A 22,958-nucleotide genomic window follows, 5' to 3' on the forward strand; every position below is an offset into this window, starting at 1 on the left:
TATGAGGAGTCATTGTAAACCCACCTTCCAATCCGTGCAATTACCTGTCCCTCCTCCCACTTCCACAGGAGACGGGAGATTTAATTTCTGAGAGGCAGAGACAGAAAGACTCTAAATATTGGGGACAGAAGAAAGGCAGTTAGATACTGTGCTGAAAATAGGGGGATTAGATCTACATACTGAAGGGGAAACCCTGGGCCATTTTTTCCACTTATCTCCAGAATTCTAGCAGTCATGTTTGTAGAATCTCTCCCCTAGCTGAGGTACACTGATATGGCCTTACTACTCCCACCTTGCTGACATGTCCCCTTTCCTGCCCCTGGCAACTAAAGGGATAACAGCTGGCTCAGCAGCAGACTCTGCTCCAGCCTTCCATATCAAATAATGGTAGAAATTTTCCAAATGAACATAAGTTTTCAGATTGCAAAGGCCCAGCAAATTCCCAGCCCAATGTCTGCTCTTATTTATGAAATTTGAAATGCCCCTAGTTTTATTGAGATGTAGTTTGTATACAGCACTTTGAAAGTTTAGGCTGTACAGCATGATTCATCTTACATATATATATTGTGGAATGATGACCACAATATGTTAACATCCATCATCTCATATAGATACAAAAAATTTATATGTATACATATTTTTTCCTTATGATTATAACTCCTAGGATCTAGTTTTTAAAACTTTCATACAAACCACACAGCAGAGTTAACTATGGACTTCATGTTGTACATTACATTCTTAGTACTTATTTATCTTATAACTGAAAGTTTGGGCATTTTGACCATTTTCCTCCAATTCTCCCTTCCTGTACCTCACGCCTCTGGTAACCACAAATCTGATCTCCTTTTCTATGTGTTAGGTTGTTTGCTGCTGTTTTTTATATTCTACATATAAATGAGGTAATCAGTATTTGTCTTTCTGTCTGACTTATTTCACTTAGCTTAATGCCCTCAAGGTCCATCAATGTCGTTGCAAGTGGCAGGATTTCCTTATATTTTATGAATAAATATATTCCACTGTGCGTAAACACACATATACATACAGCATTCATCTATTCATCTGTCGACGGATACTTAGATTGTTTTCATGTCTTAGCTATTGTTAGTAATGCTGCTATGAACATGAGAATGCAGATATCTTCTCAACATAATGTTTTTGTTTCGTTTGGATATATTCCCAGAAGCGGATCTTATTGTAGTTCTATTTTTAATTTTTTGGGGACCCTCCATACTGTTTTTCATAGTGACTGTGACAATTTACAGTCCTACCAACCATGCACCAAGGTTCCCTTTTCTCCATTCATGCTAGCATTTATCTTTTGTCTTTTTGATGCTACCCATTCATACAGATATGAGGTGATATCTCATTGTGGTTTTGTTTTGCATTTTCATAATGATTAGTGATGTTGAATATTATTTCATGTACCTGTTGGTCATTTGTATATCTTCTTTGGAAAAGGATTTATAGTTTCATTTATGCATGGTTTTCCTAATTTTTTAAAGAAATTTTGTCTGTATATTCTTGTAGTTCACTGAACTACTCTAAGAGGATTATTCTGAATTTTTTGTCTGACAGTTTATAGATCCTCATTTCTTAGGGTCTGTTTTGAAAATTTATTAGTTTCCTTTGGTGGAGCAGTGCCACATTTGCCTGATTTTTCAGGATACTTGATTGCATGCATTGCTATCTGCATTTGAATAAGTAATCTTCCAGATTTTATAGATTTGCCTTGGCAGAGACAGTTCTTTACTAGTCATCTTAGTTCGGGTTCTGAACATTTCTGCTAGTAATGTCCTTGGGGTGTGTGAAACTTGCTATCAGGGTCAGTTTTTGGGTGAGGCCATGCAGGAACTCCGAGGTGGAGGGGAGGTGCCACTGGTGAAGAACAGTTGTGCAGGACGTCTGGCTTGGCTGCTTGGCCAAACAAGGCTGTCGCATGGGCTCGACAGAGGCCTGGGTCTTCTGGTCAGGCTTCCTAGACAATCAGGGCTGGGTACTATACTCAGTAGTAAGTGGGGCCTATGAATTAGCTTTCTTGCCTTAGCAGAGAAGCAGAATAGGGCACAGGGCCTGCACAGCTCATTGTTTTGGGACCTAAATCAGGCAAAACTGTGCACTGAATTTCTTGGCCAGGCGAAGCCACCAGTTTTGCTCTGCAGACATAAAACCACTGGCTGTGCTCTCTGTTTAAGTGTCACCACTGTAAGCAGGACTGTTCAATGGGTTATGCATCTTCCCATGTGCTTTGGTTAGGTTCCCTGGTTGGATAGGCTGAAGGTTGTATTCAGCAATGAGTGTGGCTATGAATTAATTTCCCTGTTTGAGTACAATGAGAGAACCAAAACCAACGCCAGTAAGGCTCTTTGTGTTCTTGACTTAAACTGACCCGTTTCCCTAGTTCTCTGGCCAAAAAAGGCCACTGATTTTTCTCTACAGACTATCAGGTCTTGCCAGCATTTCTGGTCAGAAGGGAGTGAAGCTTGACTCAGCAGTGGGTGGGCAATAATGCAATTCTCCTTCCTGGGCAGGATGTGAGAGCCTGCTCCAAGCATCCCCAAATTTTTCTGATCATGCTTTCAGGTTGAGATGGGCCTGGAACCTACCCTCAGCAGCAGGTGAGGCTATAAATTAACTCTCTTGCCTGGGGATAGCAGAGGAACCCTCTACACCTAGCACTGACTTTGCTCTGTGGGTGATCTGCTATCTGTGGGCCTTTCTGATTGAGCATTGTTGGACTATGTAGCTTCCAGATGCTCTTGCCAGACTTTCTAGTCAGATCAGGTAGGGGACTATAGTTAGTAATAGACTGGACTATAGTTCCCTGGTCAGAACCACTGATTTGGTTCTGAAGATCAGCCAAGCTGCTGGTTTGGGACTACTACTTGGGCTCTGCAGGTAGAATGTTAGTCTGCCTAGATCGGAGTGAAGGTTATTGTAAGTTAAACCCTTTGCTGTTACAGATTCCCAGTGGTTGAGCCCTGCAAGTTCCCCTGCAGTTTCTGTGGGGCAAGATCAGAGTAGGGGACCTACAACGCTAGGGGATCCGGGAGTCCCCCTTGGGCCCTCTTAGCCCCCTGGAGGAACTGTAGACTGTGGGGAGACCTCTGGTGTGCTGCCATACAGGCCTATGGGAGAGGCAATGTGTTCACGTGTAGCCATGCCTCTTACATTTGTAACAGTCTGTCCTGGCCTCTGGTACGGGTGGGTGCTTCAGCCTCACTCCCGTGTTTTAGGACTCTTAGTGCTGTCTTTTCCATGAGTAGTTGTTAGTTCTTTGAGGGAGAGTAAAGTTAGAAATGACCTATGTCACCTATGTCTTGGTGGCATCACTCCCCAATAAACAATATTGAAAATTTCAGAGAGGACACATGCAAATAAAAATAACATTAAATTTGCCAAAATCAACACTGGAATCAATGTTTTCAAAATTCTGAAAGAAATGTTTCCAACACGTAATTCTTTATCTAACTATCTTTCAAATGTGAGAATAGAATAAAGTCATGCAGATACTAAAAAAATACTTCTCAAATATCTTTTTCAAGAAGCAGCTGGAAGATGTGCCTCAGCAAAATTGGAGTTAAGATCCTGGCTTTACCAGTAATTATATAAATTAGGACAATTGGCTTAATCTCCTAGTGCTGTGATTTCTTCATCTGCAAAATAGAGATGATACAAGAATCTTAGTTTCTATATCATTGAGTTGAGTCAGAATTAAATGAGAAGTATATATGTAGTGCTCAGAATAGTGTGTGGCATGTAGTTAAGCATTCAATAGTTGTTAATTATCATTAACATTGTTATTATCTAACACTTTGGGTTATTTGGAAAGCTGTACCATGAGGCATGTTTACAGAGCTGTAAGTATTCAGAGACTCAGTCATATATTCAAAGAAAAATGAATAAATGGATAAGAAAGACAATTATTAATTATCTTTTCCCTGTCAGGAAAAAAGTACAAAAATAGAAATTTTATTATAGCGTACTAGCTGGGTAAGCAGTAAGCAATACTTACACATTTATGGCAATAAATAACAAATTATAAATGGTAAATGATTATATTGGGAAGATGACAGGAAGAGAGATTTAAGTGAGATAAAATCCTTATATACCACAATAGGAAACCAACAATAATTCAAAACATTATCTGTGGAGTATAGAATATCATTATATGAGTTTAATTTAAAAATATAGATTTAAAGGAAGAATCAGTTAAGTGAGTTGAAGTTTATTGCTCTGTTAGACAAGTTTGGTGGACTCTCTCTCTATATATATATAAAAAATTCTCAAATTGTGTAAAATAATCTTTTTTTTTTAAAAAAAAACCCTTAGATTATTTAATTTAAAAGCAGTGTAGATTTACTTATCCAATATGAAGTGATTCTATCATTAAATATTTCCATGAGCATCACTTATTTAATTATCAAAGCAAGGGAGGGAGCACAGATTCTATCTATAGGATGAACAGTTTGTTGGAATGGAAATGTGAACTCATTTGCTGTGGTTTTTAAAATTTTATTTGATTTCGTGTGACAAATGCTGTGGTGTCCTTCTGTGTGGTGAAGAAACAAAACTGTGAAACAGCTAAAAGCTATGGCTTTATTCTCAGGTGACAGACATAAATCTGGCTTCAGGGAATAGACCGAGGGAAGAAGTAGAATTTCATAATGTTGGGTTACTGGACTAGCCTAGTGAAGAGGTGGTATGAGAGTGTTATATGTTTTATAAAACATGTTGAATAGTTTCAATGATAAATATAGACATGTAGTATTAATTCAGAAAATAAAGAATGCCCGTTTTCTTCATTTTCTTATTATACATACAAAACCACTCACATATTATGTATAGTCAGATAACTCTTAGAATGATTTTAATATGCTATAATTTGATGAAAGAATAGTTAAATTTGGAGTCTAAGGTTTATGGCTCATCTTTCTCACCTGAAAGAATGTCTCACACTACCATAGTCCTAAAATCAATTATAAAAATACAGCTGTTTCTTCTGATCGGAGAACATTAGAATTGCACTGTAAACATCACTAATTTTCTTTAAAAAATCGCAGAGAATTGATCCATGAGAAAAAAGTATTTACATACTCATAATGTGTCAAAAATTCAGCCAGTATTACCAGTTGGTGTGATGATTTCCATCATTACTCCCTGCTGTGAACAGTGGTAGTGTGGATACTCTTTTTCACCTACCATTCATCTTTCAAGCTTCATGGAATCACTAAAGCAAAGCATTTTGAACTTCTGGCATTTAGTTAATCGTCCTATATTTCCCCTGTATGTAGTATGGTTTTATTCCTTTTTGACACATTTTGGATGAAGACCTGATATTCAGGGGATGCAAGCACCAGCCCTTAGGTTATCTAACAGGGAAGAGTCTGTTGACTGATTTAAATCAACTCTTTTCCCCAATGAACAGTACTAGCGTCCTTTAAAAAAAACTTGTAACACTGTGTGATGAGTTCCTGTTCTTTCGGTTTCCCAAGAATATCCACCTTTTGAGGGCAAGACCATGCCATTATCATCTTTGTATCTCTAGTATACAACAAATTGCTTGGCATATGAGAAGCACTTGGTACATTTCTGTTGAAAGGGTAAAAGTATGAATGAATAAATACATTCATACACTTTAATTCACTTGCAAAACACTTGGCCTATATTTATGTTGATTAAGTTTATACTGTATGTACACAGGGGACTCCAGATTCCAGGGATTCAGAAATGACAAAAGTGAAAAAGATATGTGTGAAAACTAGGAGAAACTGAGTGAAGAGTAATTAGGAGAGAATATTGGCGGAAAATATTTTAGGTAAAGCACTTTTTTTTGACAGTAATGTTAGTAACTCTGATCTCCACTCTGCATGAGATGGGAAGCTTTTTGGACTGCTTATCTGTATGTATGCATACGGAAATAAACATCTCAAATATTTTGATAAAAATGCGTCCAAGTTCATATATAGTATGTTAGAAATATCAAAGTAAAATGACAGCAGTATGAGAATATTAAAAGAACTTTTACAATTTAGTATAGGTTTGAATGCATACCAACAAAATTATTTATTTTAATTTCCATATTAATATCTAAGTCCAAAGTAATAAAAATAATTTTACCTGTAAGAATTTTGGGCTGTGCCAAGTAACACCTTAAATTATGATTAAAATTTTATAAATTAAATGTCTCTCCAGGGAGCCTTACATTTAGGGAGATATATCTTTTCCATAGACATCAGTTGTCAGCTAAACACATCTCATTTTTCAAACACATTTTTTTTTAAACCATTAGTCTCAAAAAAGAAAAAAAAAGAATATAAAAGTCTATTGATATTTTATTATGTATTTTAAGTTGCTGAGCTGAAAAGTATATCTATCAATATTTGACTAAGTCTACTGTCATAACTAATATCAAAGGTTTAGCTTAACATAGCTATATAAATCTGAAAAAAACAACAATTCTTAAGCAAAAAAAAAATAATGGGAAATTAATTGGAGTAGTTGACATTATATTGGTATCTGGGCTAAACGAGTTAACATACATAAAGTGTTTAGAATTTTAATTATTGTTACATAAGTTATTTTTAGTTTGTATCACAGATTTTATACATTTTCCTTCAGGCTGCAAAGCTGAAACATTACCAGGAGATGCACTGGGGAGATAACATAGATACAAACTGATCTGTAAATTCAAGAGGTGTATAAATAAAATTAATACTTTTGGTGAGTAGAGATGCCATGAGGTAGAGGAAAATTTCAGCCTTGGACTCAGGAAAAAAACTGGGTGACCTTTGACAAGTTACCTTTAGCCTTAATTACTCATGCTTAAAAATGGGAAAATTAATATCAAATTAAGAAGCTATCTATGTGAATTGAATGAAATAACATCTAAAATATTTTGTTTCCAGTATTTCAGCACAGGTAGGAATTGTTTTTTTCTTCTTATTATTGAGTATCAGTGATGTACCTGTGTATTAGTTTTCTATTGCTGTCATAACAAATTACCACAAACTTAGTGGCTTCAAACCAAACAACAGAAACATATTATCTTACAGTCCTGTGGGTCAGAAGTCTGATATGGTCTCATGGGCTAAAATCAAGATGCCAGCTGGCTGGGTTCCTTTCTGGAGGTCCTAGGAGAGACTCCATTTTCTGCTCATTTGGGTTGTTGGTGAAATCATTGCTGTTGTAGGAGTAAGATCGCATTTCCTTGCTGGATATTATCTGGAGGCTGTTCCCACCTTCTAGCAGACACCTGTATTCCTTGGCTGATGGCCCCCTTCCTCTATCTTCAAGGCCAGAAGTGGTAGTTTGAGTTTTTCTCATGCTTTGAATCTCTCCTTCTTCCTTTATATGCTTTCACTGATTTTCTCCTCTGCTTTTAATGATTCATGTGATTAGATTGGGCCCACCTAGATAATTCAAAATAATCTCCCTAATTGAAGGTCTCTCACCTTAATCACATCTGCAAAGACCCTTCTGCCGTGTAAGGTAGCATGTTCACAGGTTCCCGGGATTAGGGGCCATTGTTCTGTCTAGCACAACTAGGTATTATGCTAAGCAATGTGAAAAATAATGTAACAATAATAACATTAATATTTAATAAGCATTGTGCTAAGCATTCTACATATAAATTTAATAATCAAACCAACCCAGCAAGGTAGGTACTAGTGTGGGCCTTATTTTACAAATGAGGAAACTGAGGAGTGAAAGGACAAATCACTTGCCCAAAGTCACCAAACCAAAAAGCTAGAGTTTGAACCCAGGCAATCTGGTCTTGGAGAGCAAAACTAATGCCTCATCTCCTTTGAATTCATTCTCAAAGGGGTGCTGGGGAAATGGAGAAAATAGTAATGAAGTTTCACACATAAATACGATGTTGTAATTATGGTAAGTTCCAGGAAGAAAATATGTACTGTACTAAGAAAGCCTAAAGTTGAGAGATTTAACCTAGCTAGAGAAATGCTAGAACGTGGTTGGTGGCTGCCTGAGTTCCTATGAAGAATGCATAGGAATTAACTACAGTCTGAGTGGAAGAGCATTTCAGGCAGAGGGCTCAGCCTCTGCAACTGGCCTGCACCAAGAGGGCACTTAGCTAATATGGAAAGACTGAAAGAGGGCTATTATGATCAGATATGAGAAAGTAAAGAGGAGTATAAGCCTAAAATAAGGCTGGAAAAGACGAGAGCCAGACCAAAAAGGGTTTGAGGCTGTGTTAAAGGTTTGTGTTTATCCTAAATGGTCTGGAAAATATTTACAGTCCTGAGTTACGGGATCAGATTCATATTCCAAACAATAACTTTGGCTCTAATGGGAAAAATAGATTGGAGGAAGACAAGAGTGTTGGCCGAAAACCCCACGGGAAGATAAGGTAGCAGCACTGAGGCTTGATGCTAGGAGCTTGGACTAGAATGGTGGTGGGGAGCCATGGACGTAAGTATAAGTATTTCAAAGACATTTTGCAGGTAAAATTTTTTTAAAAAGAGTGATGCATTGGATGTGGTCAGATGATAAGGCAGGAGGTTCAAAGGCACCAATGTGCTTTTATTTTTTTCCCTTTTTCTTTCTCATCCTTCTTAAGATTCATTGTAATAATCTTGGAGTTTTGTGAAGCAGTGGTTCTCATTCTGAGGCTCTTGATCCCTCTTCCTTCCTGGGAACTCCTGATTCAGGAGATCTGACTTGAGGTTCTGAAATTTAGAAATTAAGTTTTTTTGTTGTTGTTGTTGTTTTAAATAGACTTTATTTTTTAGAGTAGTTTTAGATTCACAGCAGACTGGGTGGAAGGTACAGAGATTTTCCTTATTCCTCCTGCCCAACACACACAGCCTCACCCATTGTCAGCATCCCTCACTGTAGTGGTACATTTGTTACAGTTGATGAACCTACACTAAAACTTCATTAACTACTCAAAAGCCATAGCTTACATTATTGTTCACTCTTGGTACTGTATATTCTATGGATTTTGACAAATATACGACATGTATCTGTCATTATAATACATAGAGAGTAGTTTCACTGCCCTAAAATTCCTCTGTGCTTCACCTATTCATCTGTTCCTTCACACTAACTCCTGGCAACCAATGAACTTTTTACTATTTCCATAGTTCTGCCTTTTCCAGCATGTCATATAGTTTGAATCATATAGTATGTAGCCTTTTCATATTGGCTTCTTTCACTTAGTAATGTGCTTTTAAGTTTCCTTCCTGTCTTTACATGGCTTGATAGCTCTATCTTTTTAACACTGAATAATATTCCATCATCTGGATGTACCATGGTTTATCCATTCACTTACTGAAGGACATCTTGGTTGCATTTAAGTTTTGGCAATTATGAATAATGCTGCTATAAATATCCATATGCAGATTTTTTGTGTGGATGTAATTTTTGATTCCTTTGGGTAAGCACCAAGTAATATGACTACTGGATCATATGGTAAAAGTATGTTTAGTTTTATAAGAAAACGCCAAATGATCTTTCGAAGTGTCTACATTCCCACCAATAATGAATGAAAGTTCCTGTTGCTTCATATCCTCTCCAGCATTTGGTGTTGACAAAGTTCTGGATTTTGGCCTTTCAAATAGGTACGTAGTGGTCTCTTGTTTTAATTTGCATTTCCCTGATGACATATTCTGTGAAACATCTTTTCATATGCTTACTTGAAATCTGTATATTTTCTTTGGTGAGGTGTCTGTTAAGGTCTTTGGCTCATTTTTAAATCAGGTTGGTGGTTTTCTTATTGAATTTAAAGAGATTTTTTTGTTTTTTGTTTTTGGGGTTTTTTTTTGGTGTATTTTGGATAACAGTTGTTTATTAGTTAGGCCTTTTGCAAATATTTTCTCCCAGTCTATGACTTGTCTTTTTATTCCCTTGACAGTGCCTTTTGCAGTGTCTTTTTTTTTTTTTTTTTAAGTGTCTCGTTTGGACATTTTTATATCAAACAAGTTTGAGAAATACTGATACAGAAAGTGTGTTCAGTGTTTCTTAGCACTGGTTGCTCATTAGAATAACTTGGAGTGTCTTAAAAATATTTATACCAGGACCTTGCCTGGAACAATTAAATCCGAATCTCTGCTAGATGGGTCTGGGCATTAGTGTTTGTACCAACAGTGATTATATATGTAGCCAGCACTAAACTCTGAGTTAAATTATGATTCTAGAGAACATCTTTAAAATAAACCTGAGGTAATGTAAAAATGGAAGCATACCAGACATACAGTAATGATAATTTATAACTCCAAACAAAGATAAATTATTCAAAACGAAATTTATATAGTTGTAAAGGAACCGAATTATGCTGAATCCACTGGGATGTTTTTGACCTTTTCCAAATGAATGTATATAATGATCTTTGCTTCTTCTAGTAGAAATGATTAACTAGTGTATTAAATACCTGTGTTTTCTTTAAATCAGACACAAAATGAATACATTAAATATAGAATACTTCTACACAATTACTGGCATACTCTGAGATTACCTACATAATAAGCTAAGGTAGAATCATCGTTTCTGACTTGTAAATTTTATATTTTGACTTCTCAAAGTTTATTTTAAAGGCATTAAATACTTGCAGTTTATTATTGCATACTGGTGTCTAATGTTGAGAAAGTTTTACATTAAAGCCAAGGCATTAATAATAGTATAACTATAAATAATTTCCATAATTAAATTTAAAAATAACAATGCCAAAGACCTAAAGGTCATTATCTCATTCACTAGTAATTTACAGAGGACAAACTAGGTCTCTGATGATTCAAAATACCAATCCAAATTGTAAAGATGAGAAAGTCTAGAAGAATCTTTGGCTTTCCATGGCAATCCTTTTCCCTCTGGAGTACATTTTGTGTTCCACACCCCTAACCCCCCAACACAATGTACTCCATTTTTGAGTAGCTGTTTTTCACCCAGCATAATTATTCTGAGATTCATTCATGTTGTTGCATGTACCATTAATTCATCTCTTATTGTTTAGTAGTTCATTGTATAGAAACACCACATTTTGTTTATTTACTTCTTGATAGGCATCCAAGGTGATTTTAGTTTTTGGCTATTACAAATAAAGCTGCTATGAGCATTTTATATACAAGAGTTTCTTTTGGGACCTAGGAGTAGGATGGCTGGATCAAATATGAGTGTGCATTTGAGTTTTAAGAAACTGCCAGACTATTTCACAAAATAGTTACACAATATCATAGTCCAATCAACATTTTTTCCAGAGACTAACCCTCCAAAGACCTGAATCAGAATATTTCAGAATTTAGTTGAGGAAAGGGGGCTAGATCTAGTACTTTTACTAAATATTCCTGTTTCTAGTATGGCACCTCACTCTGATATTTACTGTGCCTCACTGACCTCAAATTTTGTGATTCTTGGACTCAATTTTCTCCAGAGAACAAATAAGTTATCTCCTGGGGGACTGAAAAAAGAGAAAATCACTTGTTTGCATAAGGTCAGAAAGAAGACAGAGTTTAATTGCTCTTGTACATACTTCCAGGATATTTCTTATTTTCAGAGTCATGCCTTACCATCAACCCCGCCACCCCCCGCCCCCGCCCCACACACACACTTCAGAGGCACACGTGTCTCTAATGCTTGAAATTATTCAGGGTCGTAAAAAGTGAGTCAGCACATTTTTCATAAGCAACTTTCGTAACATTCATTTAGGCTATACTTCTCTTTTCTACAAGGTCAGCTCTCACTTAATCATAACTCTGTGATTATAACATTTGGAAAAAAAAAAAAAACAAAACTACAACACCCCAGAGCAGGGTTCCCCAACCCAGGGACCATGGATTGGTACCGGTCGGTGGCCTGTTAGGAACTGGACCACACAGCAGGAGGTGAGCAGTGGGCAAGTGAGCAAACTTCATCTCTATTTTCAACCGCTCCCCAGTGCTAGCTAGCATCACTGCCTCAGCTCCACCTCAGATCATCAGCCATTAGATTCTCATAGAAGCACTGGTCCCTGGTGCCAAAAAGTTTGGGGACCACTGCCCTAGAGAACATTAGAAGGAAGTAAAGTGAAGGCAGGTCCGACGTTGAACCAGAGTATATTGTTATGGCTATCCAAGTTAAAATACTAAAATACTTTCAAACAGATTGGTTATTAGCTGCTACCCCAAGCCTCCTGCTCCTTCTGTGGACCCCTGCATATCTCTCATGATTTACAACTGATGAGGTAATGCCTGACATAGCAGGAGAGTTTCCAGGATGCTGCTCCAGTATTAACCTCTGTCTGTTCTGATAGGTTGACACGTGTTCTTATTGATCTGTATCCTTTCATTAGCATCTGGTTCTGATTGGTCAGTGTTTATAATATACTATGTTAAATAATTTGAATGGAGGAAATTTAACCCATATCATCTGAGGAGGAGTTGAAAGAAATGAAGTAGTAGTTTGGAAGTAAAGCCAATTCAATAAAGATATTTTCATTATTTTCAAATATAGTAGGGCTATTGACTTGTTTGAGATAAACTATAGATTTAGATCTAAGACAGCTTTACTCTCAATTACATATGAATCTTCTAAAACTTAAACCTTTTCAAATTTCAAATGAGCTGTTGTTTTTTAATTCCCTAACTTTAGCATCAATTATATCTAAATTTGATATCTATATATAATTTATATATAACACGGACATGTAATTTTTAAATATGTCATATCCTACCCGTTGGGATAGCTATTACAAAAAGGTAAAAGCTAAGTGTTGGTTAGAACATGAAGAAAAGGTAACCCTTGTACACTGTTTATAAGAATGTAAATTGGTACAGCCATTATGAAAAGCAGTAGGGATGTTCCTCAGCAAATTAAAATTAGAACTACCATATATCTCTTCCAGCAATCTCTCTTCTGGGTCTATGCCCAAAGGAAGTGAAATCAATGCCTCCAAGAGTACCTAAGTGTCTATCAATGAGTGAATGGATAAGGAAATTGTGATATATTCACATAATAAAATATTATTCAGCTTTTGAAAAGGGGACCCTTCCATTTATGACAACACGAATAACCCTGGAGACATTATGCTAAGTAAAATAAGCCAGACACAGAAAGAAAAATACTGCATAATCTCATTTATATGTGGAATCTAAAGTTGAATACATGGAAGCAGAGAGTAGAACAGTAGATGCCAGGGGCAGGGAGGTGGGGGAAATGGAGAGATATTGGTCAAAGCATACAACACTGCAGTTACGAAGAATAAATAAGTCTAGAGATCTGATGTGTACAGCATGGCGACTATTGTGTATTGTGCACTGGAGATTTGCTGAGAGAATAGATTTCCAGTACTCATCACAGACACAAAAAATAACTATACGAGGAGATGGACATGTTAATTAGCTTGAATGTAGTAATCATTTCATTATGTATTGGTATGTAAAAATGTCATGTTGAACACCTTGAATATATACAATTTAAAATAAGAAATAAAAATAACAGAAAATAAAAAATAAAAACTATCAGAACAATATATACTTTTATAGAAACTCATGCTGGAAAATAGCATAAAAAAGTATGAATAAGAAAACAGAAAATCCTATTTTATAATCCAGATATTAATATTTTGGTATTGTTTCTGCGTAGGTTTTTCCTAAGTAAAAGAAGTAAATATGTCTTTCTAGGACTTTCTGTGTTATAACTTTAATGTTTGGTCACTTCTTTTATGGTGATTTCAGACCCTTTCCTTTGGATCATAGGAGGAAGTCCATTCCTCTATCCAAGAAATTTCTGGAAATTCCCAAAATATATGTACAGAATATGCAGAATATGTCTGCAAATCTATCCTTTGGATGTATTTGGAAATGGTTTTATTGTTTGTGTCCTACTTTTGCTCAAAATCTCTGGAAGTTTTAGGTTACCTCACATTGCCTCCAAGGGCTTCTCTGAGTTATATTTATCTTCTGTCACTCACAGGATGAATGCAGGTTCTCATTTAATTTCCCCAAATCATATCAATGACGAGGCTGTGTGTGTCATGAAACTTTGGTGAACGCAGATACCTAGAGCGCAGAAAGGGAAGTGTATTACACTGATGTCAGCACTAGTTTCTCTTAGTGCTCAGAAAAAAACCCATCCCGAGTTCCCGCCAGGGAGCTGCTTGACCAGGAACACATCGGCCCCAGCAGTGAGTACCATCCACCACTGTATCATGAATACCAGGAAGCAGACTTCTTGGATGTAAAGAGAGAAGTAGGTCCCCTCCTTTCATCTAAGGAAGCTTTGCTCATTTCATGACCTTGAATGTTCGGCAGTTGTAACATTCATTCCTTCTTAAAACCTGTATCTCACATGTAATGATGTGGTTAAGCTTTCCTGGCCCAGGAAACACATTCACGGTGCTGCCAATACATTTCTCAGAGGATGAACTACTTAGTCTTAAATAACTTCGTGTGGGATACCAACAGCTCAAACTAAATAGGGGGAAGGATCTAGCAACAAACAAACAGGACAAGGGTCTAAATTTCCAAAGGTATGTGCTGCTAAAATAAATATACGCACTTTGCATTCATATACAGAATACATAATATTTCAGCCTGCAGTCTCTGCATTGAGATTTGTTAGGTTTCCATAATGGTCCTAACTCAAGAGGTGTGCAGTTGCTTTATATTGTCTCACTAACACACCTAGTATTGTGTTATCTTTTCCCAAATAAAGACTGTTTCAAAGGTAAATTAAAGTTAACGAAGAAAGCAAAACTGTTAGTAATGCAAATGCTGTTTTTCTATTTCTTTTTAAAAACAGCTTTATTGGGGGTCAAATATAGGGGGTTAGGGGGAGGGTGAAGTGGGTAAAGGGGATCAGATATATGGTAGCTGAAGGAAACTAGACTTTGGGTGATAAACACAATAGAATATACAGATGTTAAATTATATAAACCTGAAAATTTATATAACTGTATTAACCAATGTTACCACAATAAACTTAATTAAAAAAACAGCTTTATGGAGATATAATTTTAAAAAACCATATAATTCACCCATTTAAAGTGTACAGTTCAATGGTTTTTAGTACACTTACTGATATGTGCAAATATTAGTACCATCAATTTTAGTTTTCATCAAAAAGAACTCACCCTTTATCTCTGCCCCTAAGACTCCATCCCTTATAGCCCTAAGCAACTACTAATATAATTTCTGTCTCTATAAATTTTCCTATTCTTGTTATTTAATATAAATAGAATACTGTTATACATAGAGGACTTTATGACTGGCTTCTTTTACTTGGCATAATGTTTTCAAAATTCATCCATATTTTGGCATGTATTAGTACTTCATTTATGGCCAAATATTTTATTATTTGGATACCACATTCATCACATGGGCAGTGAGTTGTTTCCACCTTTTGGCTCTTATAAACAATGATGTTGCAACCATTTGCATACAAGTTTTTGTGTGGATGTATGTTTTTATTCTTCTTGGGTCTATCTATCTATCTATCTATATATGCATATATATATGCACATGTACACATATATACATGATATGTATAAATATGTATAGATATGTGAGTGTGTGTATATATATATACATACACACAAACATGTATGTTATCTCGCATAAAGAATAAAAGACTAAAGATAAAAATAAAAGCATCTATAAACTTATCATTAGTGATATATACTTTTAGTTCTTTGGTGTACATATCTACATATAAATTTATGTCATAATATATATATAGTTTTATGTCCTTTGATCTCTAACATTGCTATGAGCATTGGATGCATTACTAAATCATACAGATGTATCTAATTTAACCAATCTATTACTGGGTGCTTTGGTCCTTTTAAAATTTGGTATGATTGTGCTCGCTTCAGCAGCATATATACTAAAATGTTAGTATTAGTAATACTTATTCTAATATAGAAAAATGGCACATATTTTTGATTCTTGGGATAAATTCCCAGGAGTAGAATGGATGGATCAAAGTCTATGAACTTATTGCTACACATTGCCAAATTCAATTATATGACTTTAGGATCTTTTAAAAAGTTTTTATCAGAATTAAATAAGAAAACATATTGTAAAAGTCACTGTCTAAGTCAGGGTAGCCCTCATTTAATGCTTTGAGCAATTTGGCTTGTGGGGAGATGGTGATACTAAGTGTATGTGTGTATATATATTTAAATTTATGTGAAGCATCAAAAAGAAATGGTAAACAATGAAAGACAAACAGATGTTCTACACTGATAGACTTTGACCAAAAGGGTAGTAGGAAGTAAATGACAAGTAATAAGTGTGGCTATAGTAATTCTGTTTTCATCTCACCATGGAGACCAGTGGTCACCAAGGAGCTTGACCATTTCCCCAATCACTCATTCAACAAACACGCATTAAACTTCTGGGTATCCAGCACTGCTCTATGCCCCTGTGATGTAAATGTAAACAAAGCAAATTGTCTTCACTTTAACAGTAGCAAAAGTGTGACATTTTCAAAGGAGATCACATTGGAAGCTTTAAAGCATCAAAACTGTGTGACCTTGGGCAAGTCCAAACCTCTCTAATATTAGTTTCTTCAACTATAAAATAGAGATAATATCTATTCTGATTAACTTGTTTTCAAATGATCAGATAGGCTAATGCATATGGGAATACTTTATAATACACAGTAATTTTTTTTAAAAAAACTAATACAGTAGCCTCGTGGTCTGTAAGACTTAACAGCGTTCTTTAAGTACCCAGCTTTCTAGAAAACCAGAGCAACTTCACTTATGTCATAAGGTTGAATGTGTTTTCAAAATTATGTAACTTCTAAAATCATCCAATTGGCTCCTGAATTTAACATGCTTCGAATTTTCAAGCTACTCTCTATTTCTCCATTTATTGCAACTTTGAAATTCATGAACATACACGAACATTTGCAGATACTCACTTGTTTACTGAGTAACTTATCCTCTCATTGGTAACATTTTGAACGAATGTGATTTAAATACTCTTACACAGTTTGGTAAGTTTGGAGGACATGAATAGATTTAACCCCAGATGATATTTTTACAAGTGTCCAATAGGACAGGAAAAAAATATTGCTGAGAGGGTGGATGCTATTATTATGTGTTTGATTATAATTTATTAAATCATTTTTCCCAGATTAATTACTGAGTGAATGACTTTTAAAATGTCACGTAAGTGATGTGTCAGAACTTGTATAATTGAAATGTAGTTTACCAATTCCATTTCTCAATTTATAAATTATCAATATTGTGATTGCATTAGTGCAGCTGTGTTAATTTCTCGCATGTTTAAAGTATGCCCACAGGGATAGTTTTACTTATAACATTAATGAACCAAGGGATGGATGGTGAGACTTCACTGCTAGGGTTAATATGATTTGTAAAAAGTTAATATGTTTATATGAATTCAATGTTATGTTTACTTTTCTGTATGATAATGCGGTAGCTAAATGAATCTGAGCCCTTGTAAGGGGTCGATACCTATGCAGAATAGCAAAGTTGGAAACTGGTCATGGACTGGGGTTAAACTGGAATGGGTGCAAGTACATACATGGGTAAAAATTAGTGGGTGGGAATATGTAAGTTGAAAAAATCTGGAAGAGTTGAGACAGTCAGGTAAAACAAGTTTAGGGACAGGGTTTCAGCAAGATGCTACATTTGCATAGATGAGATTCTGATAGCAGCTAGAGTGAGTTGATCTCATGATTATCTTATCTTTGTCAAATCCATTTGTATGTCTGTATTTAGTTTATAAAAATTCTAATATTTATAAATTTATAATCAAACAAATCAAAGTTAAAAAACAAAGGAAGAAAAAATAATCATTTATATGGTACAGGTGACCAGACACCAGAGATTTCCTTCCCTGAGCAGGAAAGGCCTTTCCTTCATTGATTTTCAAGTTTCTTGTGCCTGTTGCATTGTCAACATCTTGCCAAGCTCTGTGGACTTTCAGTATTTAAACTTGGTACTGTTTTTAGGGGACAACATGTTCTCTTCAATGAAAGCCAAACATTTCAGGGAGATTGGTTCTATAATGGAATCAAAAACAGTAGTGATGCATTTATTGAAATGTGTATATACATATTTTTTGCTGTACTTACTGGATTTTCATAGGTAATATTGATATATTTTTTGCCTTTTAGACTGGTGTTAGAACCTAACCTGGGAGTAAGCTGTGGCTCCTCTGTATTATAATTAATACAAGAAAAAATAGAGTTGGCCGGGACCAGGTGTCTAATTAAGGCAGATATGGACACTGCTGGATATCGCAGGTCTAGGCAGCAGGTGCTTAAAGTCAGTGGAGAGGTGATAGAAGGAGCAGTCTGGCAGGTCCAGTGTGGTAAACAGATTTCAGAAATGAATGATGATGGGTAGGACAGCATAATTACTGGAATTTCAGGTTTGAAACATTCCAGAGATGGAGATGTAATTAAAGATAGGGAGGAAAAAAAGAAGGGCTAGCAAAAGCATTACAATTCAATGCTAGTGTAAAAGTCACTTGATTTCTTACATATTGGATCAATTTAAGGTCATGTGCCAACTATGTACAATTAATGTTTCAGCCATTTCTTTGTCACAGAGACCCAAATCTTTTATTCCATAATTAGAGTCTTTTGTACTATTTGTCTTGGTTCTTTAGCTTAAATATGTGACAATCTTGGTAGAATCAGGGATTATTTTAAAAATAATCTTGTGTAACATTTGAGGGAAAAAATTTCTTCGTTCTCTGAAAGACCTTAAGGAGAAAAAATACTGCAAAGATAAAGAAAAAATATGATCTAAATAGTGAGATTAATTTTTTCTTCTAATCTAGCAGAGGTACATAAGAGTTTTCTTAAGGGAAGGTTATTGTTGTAGATTGTTTACTCATGCAAGCAGACTCTAGGGAGGAAATGAATGTGCAGGAACTTTATTAGAGAATGGTCTTGGATTCAACACCCAAAACAAGGTGGAGGGAAGAAAAGGAAGCAGAATTAGGCATAGGAAGAACTTGGGCTGTGATGCTGTCCCAACAAGGACTCAGTTCTGAATCTGGGATAGCCCCTTCAGAGTTGTTCCTTTTTGGGGAGAGAGGTTGGGCTTTATGTTCCCATATCAACTAATCATTCATTGGGTTTGAGTTAACTGGGGAAGAGGGAATCTCTTGAAGCGGGTAGGGGAAAGGATATCTGGGCAGTGCAGTATCACAACAGTCCATCTCTTGCCCTTGGATCTTCTTGTCTTACATGTGCCCACTGCCTTATGTCCCTTGGTATAAAGTGAGTTTCTTGGTCTGAAGTGTGGATATGTGAGGTGCCCTACCAGTGGATTGAATGCTCTGGAAGCTCTTAGGTAGTGGTGCTTATTGAAGCCCTATCTAGAATGTGTGATGATTCCTTTCAAAATTACTTGCTGTGCCTTCTGGAGCAAAAAGGGTCCTGTGTAGCCAGCTGACCACCAAGTGGCCAAGTAGTCTCCAAGGGATAGTGGTGTATCAGGGCTCATCATTGATCTTTGTCATAGTTGACCGTTGGAGTAGCTAGACAATCCTTGATGAGGGAGATTTTGTGCTATTTGGTTCATGCGTGCCTCCATTCCTGCTGTAATGCCAGAGTGCTTGTCTTGAGCATATGAATATTTTTCTTAAAGAGCGTTAAAGACTTAAACTTGTTTCATTAATTGCATCAAGACATAACCTTGAGAATTTTGAAACATCTTCCTGTCTTAAGAACTCCAGTTCCAATCCCCATGGGGTGCTTCTGGGAACATCCCAGGAACACTAGTCTGCTCTTATCACTTGCCTGTTCATACGCTATTTCTACTTTTTTTCAGCAAAGAATTTGAGCAAATATGTATCTTACTTTCAAGAAGAGTCAAAATCAGATACTAATTCAGAGTCAAATTCATCCTCAGCCTGCTAATGTTTAAATGTTTAGAGGGTTTTTTTCCATGACTAGAAATTGATGACAGTGTCATTCAAAGTTTGTGGACACTGCTCTGTATACACATAATCCCATGGAAGAATGCTAGAAAGAGCTGGTAGGAGCATAAACAACTTAAACAGAACTTGCCATCATGTATCAGAAAACTCCGTTGATAAAAACAATACACTTTATTTGTCTAAAGTTTTCAACCTAGAGTTGCTCCATAGTAGAATTAAAATTTTAAATGCTGTGTCAGTTCAAGAAAGTTAAATTGTGTGTAGAATGTCTGCTTCCAAATTCTTATATCTTAAAAAATGGCCTAGCGCTTAAAACCTTCAAGGGCTTCCTTGAAAGTGTATAGGCAAAAAATGTCACTCTAATCCCTCTGTCGAAAAAGTGCAATCTTATTACTAGTGGTGTGGATCTTGATTCACTTTGTTTTAAAGCAAACTACAGTGAAAGTTTGATCCCAAACTAATCAAAGTCTTCAATTTACTGATTTGTAATTTCTTGGCCACATTCAGATTTAATGAGAAGATGGCAAAGAGTAAGAAATAGTTTGTGTTCAAGGATTCTCTCCCTCCAAAAAAGCTTCTTTGAGGGATGCATGAGCCCTAGGTAGATTCAGTCCAGTGTTAACACATCCTAATTCTTCAATCCCGGTGCAGAGGTAATAATGTTTAAAATAATGATTCGGAGGTAATGCAGGACCTCAGATGATCAAAGAAAGATTTGGTAATGTTCATGAGATGGTTCTTCTTTAAGCAACAAACAAGGAAACAAACAAACAAACAAAACAACCCCAAAACTTGTCTCTGCTTTAAAAAACAAAAAAAACAAAAAAAAAAACCAAAAAAAAAACCCACCGAATAGTGAAGAGTTGAGAGACTGACATATTTTTCAGATTAACTCACAGTTAACCAGATAATCTATTTCTCAAGAATTCTACTCACTTATGGACTTATGGATGTACTGTGTTTGTATTAACCAATACCTCATTTGTGGACATCCATGTCCGCAGAAGTTTAGGCAAAATTGTCTTTTTTCTGTCTTTTTTTTTTTTTAAATTAAATGTGTTGAGTAACCTTAGTTAATAAAATTACATAGGTTTCAAGTGTAAATGCAATATGTCATATGTATACTGCATTGTATGTTCACTAATCAAAGTTGGATCTCCTTTCATCACTATATATTTGACTCCTTTTACCCTTTTCTACCTCCCTGTCCACATTTCCCTGTGGTAACCACTAAACTGTTGTCTGTGTCTATGAGTTTTTGTTTGCTGCTTTCAGTTTTACTCAGCCAGAGAAAAGAGGAAATACTGCCACTTGTGACAACATGGATGGAGCTTGAGATTATCATGCTAAGAGAAATACGTCAGACATGAAAAATTGAGAACCATATGATTTCACTTATATATGGAATATAAACCTGTAGGCAAAGTTTTCCTTAAAACTCCAATTTCATAGTTTGGGGAAATTTCTGACTTGACTTCTTCAGATTTTACTCTTCCCTTTGTGAGGGTCTTTTAAATTTAGGTTGCTATGCGGTTGCAAAATATTTTTTATTTCTAGAATGCATAATAAAAAAATCTAATCACAAGAAATAAGGATTTTTGTGGCTCTAGGTAGAGAGGTCTTATCAGACAATCGGTGGCCATCTTGGTGGCCTAATCTAATTTCCACTTTCCTCTGGGGCCATCCTCACCCATAATTTACATAGGCTGACCCTCTGGCCAGGTGATTCTCCAGAGTATAGCCCCCTAGTGTAGAAGCGAGTGACTACCTCAGGCTAATCAGTTTTACGTACATCCTGGCCGCCTCCCCTCTCTACCCCATTGGGTTCTAATGAATAATATCTACATTAGATTGAATTGTTATTTCTTATAAAATCATTATTTTAAATTACTTCTTCCTTCCCTATTCCTTGAAGAATAAGCAGCCCTTGATTTTACAATTCTAACAATCTTAATTTGGTTTAGGTCCCTCATCCTACAGATAAAACTAAAGCTCAAAGAAGGGAAGTGATTTACCAAAAAAATAATGAGCTATTTAGAAGCAGAGCTAAAGCCACTACTTTGGTCTTCTGCATCTTAGGCCAATGCCGCTTTCTACATGTGTCAGTTTTTGCTCCATTTGAGACTGGAATGATTGTAACGAGAAGGGATCACAGGATTTGTTATATATCTCGTATATTTGTCTATTAGAACTATAAGCCTGAATGTATGTTTCCTGTGATATTAATCATGTAATAGATAGAGAATGTGATTTCTTATCTGGTAAATCATGGAAAAATACCTCCTGTGATTTTTTGGATTAATGTTTGACATATTGTTATTCTTAGAGTATAAAAAAATTTGTCATTGTGTAATTGGGCATAAATGGTCTATTTCTCTGTTAGTAGATGCTAACACAAAGCAATAATTGGTTACATTGCATTAGGGGAATAACAATTTATAAAAGTATCACTTGCCAATAAGTTAAATGATTTTTTTCTCTTTCTAGTCAGTGGGAAAAATTGGCTTTTGTGTCTACAAATATAACTTGTCTTTCTTTTGTGGCTGGGTTTATTTTAGGCAATCAAGTAGTATGAGAGCATTAAAGAACTGCAGGAAACCAAAATCTAACAGATAAGTTTAAAGACCATATTCACTCTGAATAATCAAATGCCTTTTAAAATTTCCCAACATTTAATAAAACTTTGAACCCACAGAAAATTGAAATAGTACAATAATGATAGATATACCCTTTACCTGTGTTCACTAATTGCTAAAACTTTTTGGCATTTACTTTCTCTGTCTCTTTCCCTCTACACCACACACACACACACGCATGCACGCGAAAGAATTTAAGGAACCTAGAATGATAGGTAGTTATCCTGCCCTTTATCATGCTCTTTCAATTATCTGATACTTTCCCCCTACTTACTTTACAATGGGAGTTCTCAAACCTGAGTGTGCATGAGAATCAGATGGAGGGCTTGTTAAAATACAGTTTACTGGACACCACCTCTAGATTTTCTGATTCAGTAGGTTTTGGATATAGTCCTAGAATTTGCATTTCTTACAAATTCACAGATCCAGAACTATGCTCTTTGCTCTCAGCTCAGACAAC

This window comes from Pteropus vampyrus, unplaced genomic scaffold (genome assembly GCF_000151845.1).
Source record: "Pteropus vampyrus isolate Shadow unplaced genomic scaffold, Pvam_2.0 Scaffold85, whole genome shotgun sequence".
Lineage (NCBI taxonomy): Eukaryota > Metazoa > Chordata > Mammalia > Chiroptera > Pteropodidae > Pteropus > Pteropus vampyrus.